The following is a 16,495-nucleotide window of genomic DNA, read 5'->3' on the forward strand; positions in this document are numbered from 1 at the left end:
TGCTAAAAGCAGGAACAGATGGCATCCTTCAGACCCAGAGAATGTCTCAAAGAAGTTACTGCAAGATCAATACCTTGACTCAGCTCTCAGTTCAGAGATACCTGGTATCCCATGGTCTGTTGCAAAATACCCCATCAATCAAAAATATACCAAGGATCATGACCACATCCTGCATGGAATGGTTGATAATAGCAGCAATGAGTATGTGAACCACACGGATAATAAAAATTTACAGATATTCATTTCATTATGGAAAAAAAATCCAGTCAGTCTAAACTTTTAATTCCATAGGCAAGCTCATTAGGTGGATATACCTAAATTCAGCTTTAGACCAACTTCTCTGCTTAGACCAGAGACAGCAAACACCATCTGAACACTGTACCTAATCTCTCACAACTGATGCGGCTGTTGTTAATATTTCCTGTATTTATGATGGCTTGCCAGGTGCTGAGGAATGAAAGCACAATCAGACCTTACAGAAACATGAGTAAAGCAAAGATCTATGATGGCACTAGTTATATATGCTGCTGTTGTCATCTCTTACATGTGGCTCATCTGGTGGTATGTGTCAAGTGCATCAGCCAGAAGGTGCCCTAATAAGTTAGGGAATGACAAATCAATGCCAAAAAAACATAGCAAACTACTAGCAGTCAGCATCAAACAACCTCCCATTCACCCACAATAGCCACTAGAAATCGAAGGCAGAGAAGGCAACTCTTTCCTTTCTTGACTTAGATGTGAGGCAGCTCCTTTTTCACTGTTCACAACTGACATTTTCTTCATATTCCTTCCATATTTTGAAAGAAATCTGAGCAAAGCTTACCTTCATTCTGAGAGCTGTGATAGTTTAATCGTGATGATAATTCTTTTATTTGAAATTTAGGAAGTCAAAATAGAGTTTGTTCATCAGTAAAAGAACTGAGGAAAACACAGCTGTTGTTTTGCATTTCTTAATGACCATGAACAGACAAAGTCACACAAGACAACCAACTCAGAAGTATCCCTTTCACAAACTGATCTTAATTAATTTGATCATTTGATAACCACACAATTTGATAATTTGATAATCATATGTAATTCTGAGGTGGCAAGTAACATCATCATATGAATCATAATTAACGTGTTTTTAAATTTTAGGCTTCAAAGTCTCTCTTTCATTCTTTCCTCCTCTTTTCTATTTTCATCTCCTCCAACTTATTCCATCTTCCCTTTTCTTAGAAAGAACATTTTCCTCCATTACAAAGCCAACAGTTTTACTGTGATAAGGGCAAATGGCTAGACAGAGGTGGTCATCACCCTTGTGTTTCCCACCATCAGTGTTTCAACTGAAGAAAACGAGCTCTGAAGCTTAATTTGTTTAAAATTGTCTATAAAGAAAATCAGAACCCAATTATGCTTTCTGTTTTCTTAGAAGGAGGGATTAGATATACCGTATGCTCTTAGCCTGGGAGTGTTGCTTCTAAACACCTGCTATCCTGTGCCATTCCTGCTGCCTGGAGGTGCATAGGGCACCACTGCCTCTGGAGTGGCTGGGAACCCATTTCAATGTAATGGAAACTTTTTATTCTGTGGGCACAATGGTTTAGCATGGAGTGAGATGGCTGTTGTCAGCCCTGCCAGGAAAGGGATGCTAAGAGTCCCTAAAAGGTAGATAATAACAGCTGAAATGGGATAAGGCTGTGAGGCTAGTCAGGGTGCAGGACTGAAAAGAAACTAGAATGTTAATTTTATCTTTGACATGAGGGTGCAGGGTCTGTCTTCTCAGGCAGAGAGCAAAGTTTTCACCCTCTAATTCCTGAGAAATAACATTACAGCAGTGAAGCAACTCTTGACCTTACTTTAAGATACTGTTGTTCACTGGAAAGAAAGGATTTGGAGGAGGCATTTGGGGAATCCTAATACTTTTATCTGTTTTAAAAGATAAGCAAAAAATTGAAGAAAAAAAAAAAAGAAAAAAAAGATACAATTGAATAATGTAGCCTTACCCCTAAAATCTGCCTTACAGATAACCTGAAATGTTTGGCACAATCTCAGCTAGACATGATTGACCTGCATAGAGGTGTATGCCCTGTGTTGAGACAGAAAGAGTACTGCCTTGGGTTATAGAATTTCTATCAATTTTGCCAATGTAGACACTCAGATAAAACTGAATTCATTACAGATTAAATTTGGCCACCTTTGTGGTGATGATTTTTTCTGGTGAATACATTTGCTACCATATGTGTTCACTGAGAAAAGGGATATAAGAGCAATATTAGATATATTATTTGATAGCAGAGAATAAATAATGACATAGCATGTTTGATTATTGGAAACAGGAGTCTGACAATTATTCACTGAATCAGGACAGTGAAAGTTTTATGTGTAAGAATATTTTTTCCATATTTTTATTCCGTAAGTTTTTATTCCATAAGAATAAATGCTATCAGCACAGCTTAAATACTTTAAAGTGAGGTGTAAATAGTTGCAAAATTTGATGTAGCAAACAAACTAAGAAAGTAAAAGTCTCAGCAAATAGTTTGCTCTTTCTAGGCAACTCAATAAAAGGAAAAGAACCCAAGTAGTTGATATGTAGTTACTTATTCTCTAAAAGGTTTTTTTGTTTGTTTGTTTATTTTTTATCTTTGTTATACAGAAATAGTTGAAACAGAATTTAGTGTTGTTTCTGCTAAGACTAATAGTAATAGCATAATTTCCATAGTAAGGAAGAAAATCTATTTTGCCAGAGAAATGCTGTAAGAACTTAACCATTCTCTGACATGTAGATAACATTATCATTTACTTTCCTATCAGATAACATTGTTTTAGTATGAACTTCTTATTGCTTTGGAAGATTTTTTTAGTCTGACCTCAAGATCCCTGAAGAGTGATAGACTAAAACTATTTCAAATAAGCCTGTCTGAAAATACGAGCAAGACTGAGAAAGTTATGCCTGCTTCAAATTCATCTGCTCAAGTGTCCAGGTTACCACAAATCAAATTTAAATTGTGCAGAAGAATTTAAAAAATAAATAAATTGCCTCTTTAGCTGTAATTTCCAAAGTCTGCTTTCACTCACCTTATTCAATTACTAAAGGCTGAGAAGCAGGATAACATTAATAGTTGTCAGAAAAAATATATATATTTTTTTATATATATTTTCAAGCTAAAACTCAGAAGGACAGGCTATATATGCAAATATACAATCCAATTGCTGGGAGATTTCATGGCTGCTCCTGGATATGAATGCTCAAAGCAGTTATTAATAAGGACTAAATGCCTTAGTCATTCAACAATGCACTTAATTATGTTCTTCAGTTTCCATTTAGTAACAGATTTCTGTCCATTCCATTTGTATTACATGTTCCTTTAATTGTACAAGTTCAGTCTTGTAATAAAGGAATGTACTTCCTCCTCTGGGTACATATGTAACCTCTTAGGGATCATTTACACTTGAAACTAGTTTGGCACAAATGCAGGTAGAAAACTAAACACAAAAACTATTTCTGTTTAATTCTACATGTAGATATTAATATTGCACAGCAAAATTGTCCGCTTGTGGGATTGTCCAGGAATGTTGATCCAGAACTGCTGCTCCAGAAAAACTATTTAGGTGTAATACCACATTTGGGAAAGTCCTTCTGATCCATATTCTAGTCATATGAACCAGTAGAGGAACCAAGACAGTCAGAAGAACTTGTGATGCACATCAGCTAGGCTGGCAGAAAATCATTAACAGAGATGCCGGAAGTCCAGTCAAGACTTGCTGCTCTGATTCCAAGGGGTTTCATTTATTTTTGCAGATTTACTGCAGTGAGCCTGTGCCAGTGGTGAGATCAGAACTACGATTCCCTGAAATCAACTGTGCCCTTACCAACTCACTTGCTACCTCTTCTTGAGGCACACAAGGTAAAATGCTTGTAGCTTACACACACAAATGATATTGGCCATTATATTAAAGTAATCGAGGACTATATTTTAATCTCACTTTTAGAGGCAACTACTTAGAGAGATGAAGAAGAAACTCACTCACAAAACTCAACTGGTGTCAGCTGAATATCATCTTGTCCAGAGGAAAGGGCTTCTTCTTCCTTCATCTGAAAAACTGGGAATGGACCTTGTCCAAAGACATAAGAACTGATTTAGATTGACTCTCTGTGGTGTGAAAAGGATTGTTGAGATTTTATATTGGTGAATCTCAATCATATGCTCATAGTCAGCCCTTGAGACAAACAAATACTCCCTTCTAGCCTTAACCAATGCGAAAATATGTGGCTCTCAAATTGCTCCTTTCTTACACGGATTCCAGAGGACGTGTTGCACGATTCCACTCAGCCATTCCAAAGTGCTAACCACTGAGAAGTCCTGCAGAGTTGCAGGATTGTGACAATTGCAGAGAAACAAACATTGAATTGAATGTGTTACTAGACCAAGAAGTAAGCTCAAAGACAAAAAAAAACTCTTTGTAAAAACATAAAATCTGGAAACAAGCTGGCTGGTGAAGTTTTAAAATACTGGCTGCAAATCAAACACAAGAAAGGTATTGGTGAAGGCCATGTCACACACAAAGAAGAACAGTTTTGGAAACTTCTTTAGACTGTGGAAACAAATCAAGCTTCATTTAGTCAAAATATCTTCACAACTAGACAGAGTTCTGCTTTGTTTTTGCAATTTAAATGTAAGCAGAGGACATAAATGAAGCTGTATTTTTGCTTTTTATACAAAAAGACTATATTTTCCTAAAGCCTGCCCCAACTACATTGCTCAATAACAGCCTTTACAATTAGCATCCCTTCTTAAAAATAACAAAAGTATCCAATTATATTCACATGGTCACTCTTGCTTGAGCTGCTGCTTGATGCTGCTAAGAACAGAATGATAGACTTACAAAACTAAGAGTTATACAATAAATTAACCTTAACCTGTGAAGGGTTAATGCATCATTACCTTAAAGTCTCCTGATTACATGCTCACACCAGCCTTGACTAAGTTTGCGACACAACTTTAAATCTCAAAGAGGTGACTCCAGGATTATCACGTAGGTAAATATGTGCCTCAAAATGTCATCTTTACTCTCCATTAAGTAAGAGTTAAACAAAATGTTTGAATGGAAAGTTTAATAACAAAAGACATTTATGATGTTTACTTAAATTTTCTGGACCATTAAGTCTAAATGACATGAGTTATTGGATGCTATATCTGGCCAAAAAATCTTTTTGACCAGTCTAAGTTTTACTACATGCTGAGCTGCCAGCATCCCTTTTGGAAAAAAAAAAAAAAAATATATATATATATATAAAAATCTGTTGTCAAATCCTAGTTTTCTCAGTGAAATCTGGATTCAGAACAGCCATTCATGCCAGAAAGTACCTTTTGAAGTTTACATTAACATGGATATTTATTTATTTTCCCTCTGTAACAATGACAGTGGTTGAGATAAACTGTTTAATTCTAAATAGAAAACACATCTGCTGTTTCTGCATTGTTTGTGGTTGCTGGAGGGGTGACAATTTAAACCAAGTAGCACACATGACATTTTAAGTGAGATGTTGTATGAGGATTTGCAGCTGCTGTACTTTCCTATTTTCCCCTTGCTGGACAGCACTGCTTCATTGCAGGGCCTGTGAAACTTCTCATCCCCAGCACGTTTCTGAAATGAAAGCTCATACATATATGTAGACATATGCATGAATACGCGTATACATGCAATATTTTTGATGCAGTTGTTTTTATTTCTTTAGAGCTGAAGGACATTTCCTACACTGGCATGGATGTCCATGGCCAGGACTGTCAGAGACTTTGCAGATGGCTAGGGGATGAGCAGAGCTCCTGGATGCTTAGCAAGCATCTCAGAGCCCCTGCAGCAACCTGCAGTTGCGCTCTGACCTGCTTGTGTTGGACTTTATGACCCACCTGGGGATATAGTGTGCCTGCGGCAGCCTGGGGCTGCAGGTCCTTTGGCGCTGGGGAGCTTTAAGACCTGCCCCAATCTGTCTCTGCTCTCTCCTGCAACATCCACGTTATCTCAAGGCTGTCGGACAGTGTTAAACAAATAGAAAGCTCTGCGGGGCTGGGCTGAACAAGGTAGCAGGAGGTTGGAAATGCAGGCCCCACGCCAGCACTGAGAGATGGATCATGAAGGCAAGCATCCCGCTCTGCCCCTAGGGGCTGCAGTGTTGTCCATCCCCTGCCCCAAGTATGTGCTGGCAGAGGAACAGACTTCATTCCTGCCCAGGGGATTCGGGAGTATAACCCTTATTTGCAAATGAATGGAGTACTGCAGAGCTGAGACCTCTGTTAGGGTTAAACCATCTGTTTTTGGATCCTTAGTTTCCTTAACTCTGGTGTGTTTACAGGTCTTTAAGGTATATAAAACCATGGGTTTTCACAGTGCAGTAGTGCAATCCACTAACCATAAAAAACAGCGTGGGCTGATGTTTGACTCCCGTATTATGGCTGGAGAGACCAAAAAGCTCCAGAGAGGTGCTAAAATATCCTGAGCTGTCATCTCAACCAGGGCTAGGCCCATGAGCTCCTGGCACAGCCCCACAGCATTTCTGGTGATTTTTTCCTTTTCAGTTTGAAGAAAGGTATCAGTATTTTGTTTTGCTGTAGCCTGCTAGAGAAGAAGCTTCCTCTTTCCCTTCTTGAAAAATCACTAAAATCCCTCTTGGGTCTGAAGGGAAAGTGATGAATCTTTCTTCACCATTTTGGGATGTTATGGTTCCTCCTCTCATCCCAGCAAAGTGAGGGTTTCTCTTTGGAGTTTGTGCAACGACTTTGAGGAGAACAAATTATTTCCCTTGGGAGGGACCAGATTATAACCAATTGTAAATATTAAAAAAAAAAAAAAATCCCAGGGAGGAACCTCAGTATTGACCTCCAGGTCATCTTTCCCCACAGCCCTCTTTATGTCATACAAACTGAACTTTGTCCTGCACTACTAGCATGCCCAGTGCAGTTTTCAGAAACCCAGCGTAAACACACGCAGCCAAGTGCAAGTGTAATACAAATGTGCTGTCTCTCCCTCCAGTTACAGTGGTGAGAAATTGCTTGTGTTTTAAGGGGGGCCAGGGAAATCGGTTCCCAGGTTGGGCCTGGCTACGGCCATGCAGTCTCAGGGCTGATCCGTCTGCAAGGCCAGGCCCACGCGCGTACTCTGCATCAAGCACTGGTGCTGCATGGGCCGGCGGGCCTTCATGGGGTCACGGCGTGTTTGGGTTTGTTCGTAGCTCTGGCCCCTGCGCAGCAGCTGCGGAGACCGGGGACACAGTTTTCTCTCAGTTCAGGGAATCACTGAGCTGCCAAAGAAACCACGTAGCAACTATTCAGCAGATGAACTCCAATAATGCCACGGTACTTGGGTGGCCATATTTACACTGGGCTAGCCAGGAATGTCAGGATTTCAGCATTCCCAAAAAATGCACTTCTGGCACAAGCTGTCTCTGTCATTTCAGCTCCACTCCTCAGTCTCAAATGATCCATATTGTTAGGGGAGCCTCAGTGTTTGGACTAACGTGCGTTTCCCCACTCTGTAGGTTTTGGGAGCAAGGAAATGCACCCAGCCCAGACATTTTCCTCCACAGATCTGTGGCTGCTTTCCTCTAAGTAAGCAATGGCAAACATGCAATGGGGGAGAGATACATCTGATCTCATGCAATCTGTCACAGCACAGCATCTCCTGAGCACAGGCTTTTTATCCTTGGATCTATCCCATCTCTGTCTGCACAGACATATTTCAAGGATTTGTCACAGGTCACATCTGCCAGCAATCATGTGGAAGAAACATACTAAAAGAGCAATGCGCATTAGCTCCACTCTCTTCCTCTACAGCCCTCCTGTGCTCCTGACAAATGGACAAACTCCCATGCTGAAGGTCATCAGCCTAATTCCCCACTGCAAAGAAGCAAATGGGAAGCTACCGCGAGCTTCAGTGGACTTTGCCCACTGAAGATGGGCAAAGAGGAGGTGAGGAGTCAAGGCAAAGCAACATAGCTACCCCAAAACTTCATCCCTGTGAAAAGCCTCTGGGCCCTGTAGTGGGTAAGGCTACCTTGTGCCTGGAGTTCCCCTGAAAACTGTTTTACTATTCAAAAATGTCATCTAGGAAAAATATTAGGGGATTTTTACACTTGAGGATTCTTAGGTGTCTGGCAGAAGCAGATCTGTGCTCCGCCCTACCTAACTGCTATATGCACCACAGTATGGGACCTCTTTGTCAATGCACAAGCAGATCAGCTGCACCGGTCCTCCCCATGACTCCACATGGTATGCTGCTCACAGAAATATCAGTCTAATTGCACATGAGGTATACAGCTCATTTGCATTTAAGCTCAAAGTCCAACATACTTTGAAAGCCCTAGATTTAGTGCATATTTGCAATCTGCCTGCAGATCAGAGATCTCCTGGGAAAGACAAGTTCTTCTGTATATGGTTTCTCAGTCAGGAAATCCCAGGTGGGAATGTAGGAATATGGTTGAAATGGACAAATAAAGATACCTCTGTAAATTGAAAGGTAAGTGCCGTCAGCCTTTCAGAAACAAGTGTAGATGAATATTATTGTGTATCTTACAGTCTCAGTGACCTATCCAGTTTCATTATGGTCCTGGGACTGCTTTTCCAGAATTAGTCTGCTTCTCAGTGTTGTCCATAGACTAGCACCATGGGGCAAAATAATCAAGGAAGATTTCTATAAAAAATACATGCATATATAAAATTCTGCTTTAAAGGGTTGAGAAACCTAAATATCAGAGTAATATCAGAGTATCTAAATCAAGAAAATCCAGATTAGAATTAGTCCATGTAACAGTCTTTGTAAATGAACTTCTACTGTCAGGTAATACCAGTTCCGTAAAATGGTATTGTTATATATTATTGTTATATTATCCACATCTGAAGAAATCTCTCACTGCAAGGTTTTCTAAAGTATTAGAAGTCTTGGTAGAATCTTCTCCTATATATGATCAACAAACTACCAAAAACAGCTGGTGCTGACACAAACATATTTTGAAACCTGGATGCCTAACACACAAACATCTTTCTTCAGGCAAGGCAGTGGGCCAGGTGTTTAAGACTGAGGATGTGCCAAAGTATTTGGAGCTGAAATGGGAGCAAGACCAGTGAAAAATTCAATCTGTGTGCAGTATTTCAATGTCTCTTTTACAGGTTTTCCATAGTTTGTATTTTTTTATTTTTTTTTTTGGTCTGGCAAACTCAGTACAAGGGAGAGGCTTGCACAACTTCCATTGAATACTTTCCTCTAAAGAAGGAAGAGTATTGTGAAGGAAGCTCCAAAGCTTATTGAAAGATTCACACCAATACATTATTTTCTATCAGATGTTCTGTAAATATGTTATGAACAGGAAATATTTTATAAAAATAATACAAGAAATAGATACATATATAAAAATCCCTCAAAAAGAGACTGATCCCAGCCTTATTCAAGTTAGTGGAAGGTTTGCCAGACACTTCCAGGAAAATCTAGGTCTCATCCATCTCATGAGGAGTCAGTCCTGAACTACTACAGATAATTCACTAAACACTGTAGAAATGAGGAATGACAAATGCAAATCAAGGAGATTTATGCAGTGTTTGGTATCAGGATTACCAGTCTTTATTCTTGAAATAAGATATGGTGAATGAAGACTGACTGATTCAAGTCAAGTGTGTTCACTAATAGCCAGTGTAGGTGTACTCAGCAGTAAAAGTCACAAATCAGACACCCAGCTGATAATTGACAACACAACTTGTAATTTGTGTTGTTTGCCTGTTTGAGGTGGCTTCTTCCTAAACTGAGTTGGAATAGTATATTTAAAGAGCTGGTGCGCAGATGTTAAAAATAGGACAGAAGCACATCACACACGTCAGGAAATCCATTTAAAATAATTTCCCAGAGCATTCAGTGGCTGCACAAACTACCCATCCCCACATGCCTGTTCACCTGCACAGTTCAAGTTGCTTTAAGCAGAGCTGTACCACTAGTAACACGTGATATTTGAAGTTGGAAAACCTTGAAACATTTGAACTGCTATTAAATCTCTGGTAACATTTAGATTAAAACCCCTCTGAGGTATGGAAAGTCTTATGTATCTAAGCAGTGCCTAGAAAAACTTGGGAGGGAGTGAAGACTGAGGTTATGATGACTTCTCTAGGTCTATTTCAGTGAGAATTTCTATTTCTGTTGTTCCTACATCTAATGAGGGTGAGTCAGGCTATTACGAAAAAAGCCTAGGAACAAAACTGGTTATCCATAGTCTTTTTCCATATATAGGTAGGATACTAAAATAACCTAAATTTTACAAATTCCTCTGAGTAAAGAGGTATCAAATAGAGTGGCTGCACAGCACCAGGTTTAGCCACAGGACCTTCCTCCACATGCTATTCTTCTTTTTCTTTTTTTTTTCTTTCTTTTTTTTTTTTTTTTCCCCCAAGGCCCTGCAAGTCTGGGGATAAGCCATAAGCAACTATTACCTCTTTGCACTGGAGCCACAGTGCCAGCTAGTTCAGACACAGCCTTCATACTTCTTTATGCTTCTGCTCTGGGGTAAGCAGGTTTCATGTTAGACTGCAGCCGTTGTCCCAGGTAGCCCACAACAAGATCCAGGAAAGCTCTTCACCTTTCACACTTGTCCTCCCCAGTCTGGTAATGTCAAAGTGGGTCACTGCTCTTTGTTACAGACAGTGGAAAAAGTGGTTGCAACCCAGCTTCATGAAGTTCTCCATGCCAGCTGCTTGTGTCACATGAAGGGGTGCAGCAGTCATTTCCATACCCAAATAAATGCAAACTCCAGGAATGCAATGGAGTAGGCAGTGCTCCTGAGTATTTCAGCTTAATAGAGACATCTCCCAGAATTTCCCCAACCCATATCCAATAAATATAAACCTCTTCTTACCCCAGCACCTCTTCCTCTAGAGTGTGTCTTTTTCTGTGGCAGCAGTATGGAAATAGACTCCTCATAGTCACATCTGTTATTCTAGTGATTTCATAATTGTTGCAGAAGTGGTAATCCCCTCTCTCACGGAAGATGAAACGTCTGAGTGGTACTAAATGACTGAGGGGATTACAACACTCAAGAAGTTTGTGAGCCTTAGGTTCTCCAAAGCCTTTTAGCTTTGCCTATGCCTGCCTCTATTCATTTTGCATGGTGTCTTTTGGGCTTGGCTTCTGAAATAGCTAGATGAGTTACTAAGGTGGAATTCACGGATGGTTGCAGTGTCCTTTGATCAGATTATCACCAGACCTGTTACCTTGTCCCTTGTTCTGATTTTTTACAGGACAGAGTTATATTACACAGACTGTAGAGCCAGCAAGACTCGGAAGCTTTATGCAATTGTTCAGATGTTATTTGCATGGATATGTATGCAGTAGGTTAGGTACATGCTCCCAGATCCTGATGATTTAAGTGAAGATAACTCCAGAGTATGGAGTTAGCTGCCCACCCTTTTTTTTCCTGAACTGAATTATGTCACAGCAATAACATTAAAATTCCTTTGCACCAAGGAATTTTCTCTGGAAACTACAGCAATTTTATTCTACAATATAAATTTCCAGTCACTGGAAGACATTTACTTCTGTATGGATGCAGCTGCCAGAAAGAAACAATGATACATGAAGGCCCAGGAAAAGATTTTAAAAACCTAACAGAACATGCCCAGGAAATACCAATCAATTCATATAGTAACTGATCATCTTCACTTTTAAAAAGCCAAACTAACAGCTGTGCATTGTCTCTTCTTCCAGAAATGAGTCCAGATGACCTGGTGTTACGCTATTCATTTCTATTGTAGACTTTGGCAGTTTGTTTCATACTTTTAATTATACTCTTTGAGCAATGAAAGTCATCCCGAATAGTTTACAGCTCATGCCTCATCTGCAATATGTAACCTCGTTCTTTGCAATTAGCAACAAGTCACACAACATTTTATTTGAAATAACCCATTCCTTTTTTGGTATATATTTTACTATACTTTCTGCAAACGCCTATCCCTTTTAGCTTCAGTAGAACTTCAGTCTCCATTGACTTGAACCCAATACAATTATTTACTCCACAGCTCCTAGATTTTTAAGGCTTGAAAAAGCAATTGCATTGTCTAGCCTGAGTTCCTGTACAATAAATGTCATTAACATCATCTAGCTACTGCAGTGTGGAGAGTAATATATTGCCTGCTTAACATTCATATTCTTCTATTGTTACTATTCTATATAGTTAATATGAAATGTATCACTCACAATTGCATTCCTCAGTTTCTTATTCCCTATACATGCTAGTAAATAACTCTATAATGTATTAGGCAATGAAGAATCAGACTAAAATGGTCAAATAGATGCGATTTCTCCTGATCAGTTTTCATATATCCCTATGCATAGTGATTTAATTATCTCTTATTTCAGGTTTCAGTAGTGTTTTACTGCAATCTGTATGTACTTTCTGGAATAGAAAATGAAATAGCTACGTAATAAATATTATTATACTATCTGTGGAGTTTGGAAGGGATCTTGCTAAAACTCATTTTTGATTAAAAATAAAAAGGCTTTTAGATGGAGATTATTTTTCTGCTTCTTTGGTTAACCAAATTGCTATTTAAAGATTAAAATATTCACTGTCAGATGGCAAAAAACATATGAAAGATACATTTACTGAGGGTGAAAAAAAAGGGGGGGTTCAAAAATGGGGCAAAAGACATATAGACGTTGCTTCTGGGGAGGTGTTTCATGTCTCTCATCTGAAACCTTGTACTGTGAACAGCATTTACAACGGTGGCAGCTTCAGATTCTTGGTCTGACATTGCAGACTTCACACGAAATTTCAGAATAGCTTTTCTGAAAAGCTATTTTAGTGTGAGATATCTTTTTCTAAAAACACAGAGACAGTTCATGTCGAACACTGAATTAAAATACAAGAATGATCACTCCCTCTCCTGTATTTAGATCACAGTTCTCGTGTTTCCAGCTTGAGTTAAAGGAAGAAGCCAGAGGAAAACACTCAAAAACAGGTTGTTGTAAAACTGGATATTTTTGCAACATTCTCAATAGTATTAGAACACAAAGCAGTCTTTATCCTCCTCTATCTTCATTCCCAGGTTTTATGTCCCACATTGGCCTAAAAAAATGAGTGCTCAGATATCTATTGAAATTTGAGTTTGATTGTAAAAGCTGCTTCAATTTTAAATTGTTTTCAGCATTTGAGGAAAAGGTGTCCCAGCAAGCTGGAACTTGGAAGATTTTCTCCAGCACAATTTGACAAACAGAAAAACGGCACAAAAAGCTGCTTAAAACTGCAAGAGGAGTAAGTACACCATTGCAGCTGAGGGATCCAGAGGGCTCAATCGAGTATGATCAGGAGAGCATATTGCACAATCTATTTTCTGTATCTTAAAGACATGCTTGTCCTAATTTATTTAGGAATGTCGAGTAAATAGACAGCATTTTTGCTATTGATTAAGGAATAAAAATCCTTACAACTCTCCCTCCAAAGTCTTAGAAATCTGATGAGGAGAGTCTTAGTCATGCAGTATTAGAACATTTTCTTCCCAGGGAAAGCATCAAACACAACATAAGCCCATATAAAGATTATGTTGAATGACCATTTGCAATCCTGTTATTTTTCTTCTTTTCTTGTATTGATATGAACCTGTCCCCCAAAACTTATCATATGATTAAAAGACAAATGTAAAGAATTATACAGCATTAAATGATTACAGACTGACTCTTGCCCTCTATCTTACTTGTAAGCTCTGTTATGCAACTGAGTGTAGTGACATAAATAGGATATAGGCCGTCTTTATCTTTCTGGAAGAAGTTATAGTGTATTTAAAGGATTTTTGGTATGTGTGTTACTTTATCTTCATTATAGAAACAACTTGGATGTGGGCTCTGGGGGAAATTTATAGTCTCTCCATGACACAATTAAATTACAAATGTCTCATTAGAGACTGCCAGTTTACCTCAGATAATGACTCTAAAACATTCATCTCAAAGCTCATTTCCAGACTGTTTTTCTTTTGAACTTGTTGTACTTGAGTATTGTACTAACGTTTATGAATATGTTTTCAAGGGGTAGTGTCCTTTAGGGCACACCATAAAATACTAGCGTACTCGGAGTAAAAGTTGGTAAGAGTCCAGAGAACAGAATGGAGAGAAAGCCTGCAGAAGGGAAAGACAAAACTAAACAAAACAGCTAAAGCCCAGTTATAAATACTTTTATCAAACACATGATCAGAGAAAGAATTTTTGAATATACAGATACTTCACCCATTGCAAGCTACAATTAAAACAAAATTTCAGATGATGAAACAAGTGCACCAGCCTAATATATTTACTGTGATTCACTATGAGCTCAAAATAAGTTTGGCACCAGCTATTTCTGCTACTGATCAAGTTTTACAAAGTAGGCCTTTCGTGAATACTTTCTTATATTTTGGCTTTTTGCCTTTGTCACCAGTTACACACTTGAGTATTAAAAGAGTAATCAAGTACTAATTAATTCAAAATTAACTCTAGATGATTTTTAAACTTCCCTTCCAACCCAAACCATTCTATGATTCCATATTATTCTGCCTTTCATGAATTCCAGGAAATGGATGAATTAGATTACTTTATCCATTGTATATAAAAAAATAAGAAGAAGAAAAAAAAATCCCTTCTTCTTCATATTGAATATACTTTTTACAAAAAATTATGTCCTGTTTGCAAGGAATGGATTACTGTTTAATGCTACATAAAAGTACCCTACTTAAATTTAGTTCTCTTTAATCACTACTTTGGTGAGAGAAGACACTGGTAATCCTGAGCTCCTTTTCTTTCATGAGTATATCTGAAGGGAACACAGCATATAATTTGTGCAGAAAGGAAGAAAGTGGTTCTAACTTCTGCAGTTCACCTGACAAGTGGACAAGGCTCTTTATATTCTGTCTAAAGCCTCTGCCCTCTTCCTCCTGATATCAAAAACTTGAGCCCAGTAAAAATAAATTAAAGCTGCACACACAGACCTGAAAGCATTTTCTCTATTAACTCCCAGTAGGAAAACCTAACAGTCAACAAGGTTATAAAAGAGTCTTCTCCCTCAGTCTTTCAAACAAGTGATTCCCAATGGTCAAGAGACCATTTTTGTAATGGTCTCTTGAGGTGTACAAACAGAAGAGTGTTTGGCTCTTCTCTTGTTTCTGACTTTCTCTCTTGAACTGAATGATAATATGCCCAGTTCACAATTTGGAAGAATTAGTTGTAGCAAGATCTATGTCATCATGCATTTCTTGAAACAGTGATGAATGTGAGGAACAGTGCATGTTAAAAAACTTTCAGGTCACATAGAGCTGTTAAGGGGTAAAGTCTCAATTTTATTTGAAATTTTCCCTGAGTCCCTACACTCTTCAGAAGTAACAGGCAGAAAATTTTAGCAAAATACCCTACTCTCATCTCCAGATATCAGTTATTGTCTGAAGAAGGATTAACTGTGGCTGTGAAGGAACAGATATTGATTTTGCAGTGACCTGTGACCTCTATTTTTCATCCATCCTTTCTATTTCCAGGAACACTAAACACAACAGGACACAAACATTCAACCAATGTGCAATGAGAGAGTGTCAGCATTGCTTAAACTTAACCAGAGTGCATAGATATGAAAAAGGGAACTCAGAACAAAGATCCATGTGAGTGGGAAAATGGTTCATGACTAGCTAATATGCAGCACTCCACTCCGAGGCAATATCCACTAACTGTTCATTTCTGGTGCACTTGAGACAACATGGCTGTGGTGAAAAGCTGACACATGAAATCCTTACAAATCCCAGAAACAGGCAGACAAACAGAAAGAAATGGAAGGTATTGTAGTCTCTGAGTTTTCTGTGAGCCTGACTTATGAATGCTGGAAGTCAGCAGTACAGTATTACTATCTCTTAACAAAAATATAGCTTTTTCTCCCCTTCCTTATATTTCCCTGGGAGATTGCATGTGCTGTATCAGATTGTGGCTAGTAGTGACAAGAGTGATATAGCAGGAGACTTTATTGAGGAAGTTAGGAACATTTTAAAGTACAAACTAGGCCAAAAAGGCATTTAAAATATCCCAAAGGCAAGCCAAGAGAAATGGCCCTTTGGATGTTTCAGGACAGATACTCCAACAAGCTCAGTATCTAACATCTCCTTCTTAGGCACTTAACAGCAAGGCTGGGCTTTCAAGGGTACTAAGCTCCATGAGCTAACCACTCTGATTAGGAGACCAGCCCTGTAGGGCTTTGATTTTTCAGCCTTGTTTTTTTGTTTGTTTGTTTTTGTTTTTCCCTAGATCTTAATAACTCAGGGAAACTTTTTCCTCTTTTGTTTCATTTTAAAAATCTGTGTTTCCTGGAAGTCTGGCAAGTCTCACACTACAATAGTAGATAGCTAACATCCCTTGCAGTTCGGGTCTTTCACTGTAAAGTAAAATTAGCTGAGGTGAGGTTTACCTGTGCTACCCACTGCAGTCTGATTACCTGAATATCACCTTTAAGAATTCAGATACATGCAAAAAAAAAAAAATC

This window comes from Anser anser (assembly GCF_964211835.1).
Source record: "Anser anser genome assembly, chromosome: 3".
Lineage (NCBI taxonomy): Eukaryota > Metazoa > Chordata > Aves > Anseriformes > Anatidae > Anser > Anser anser.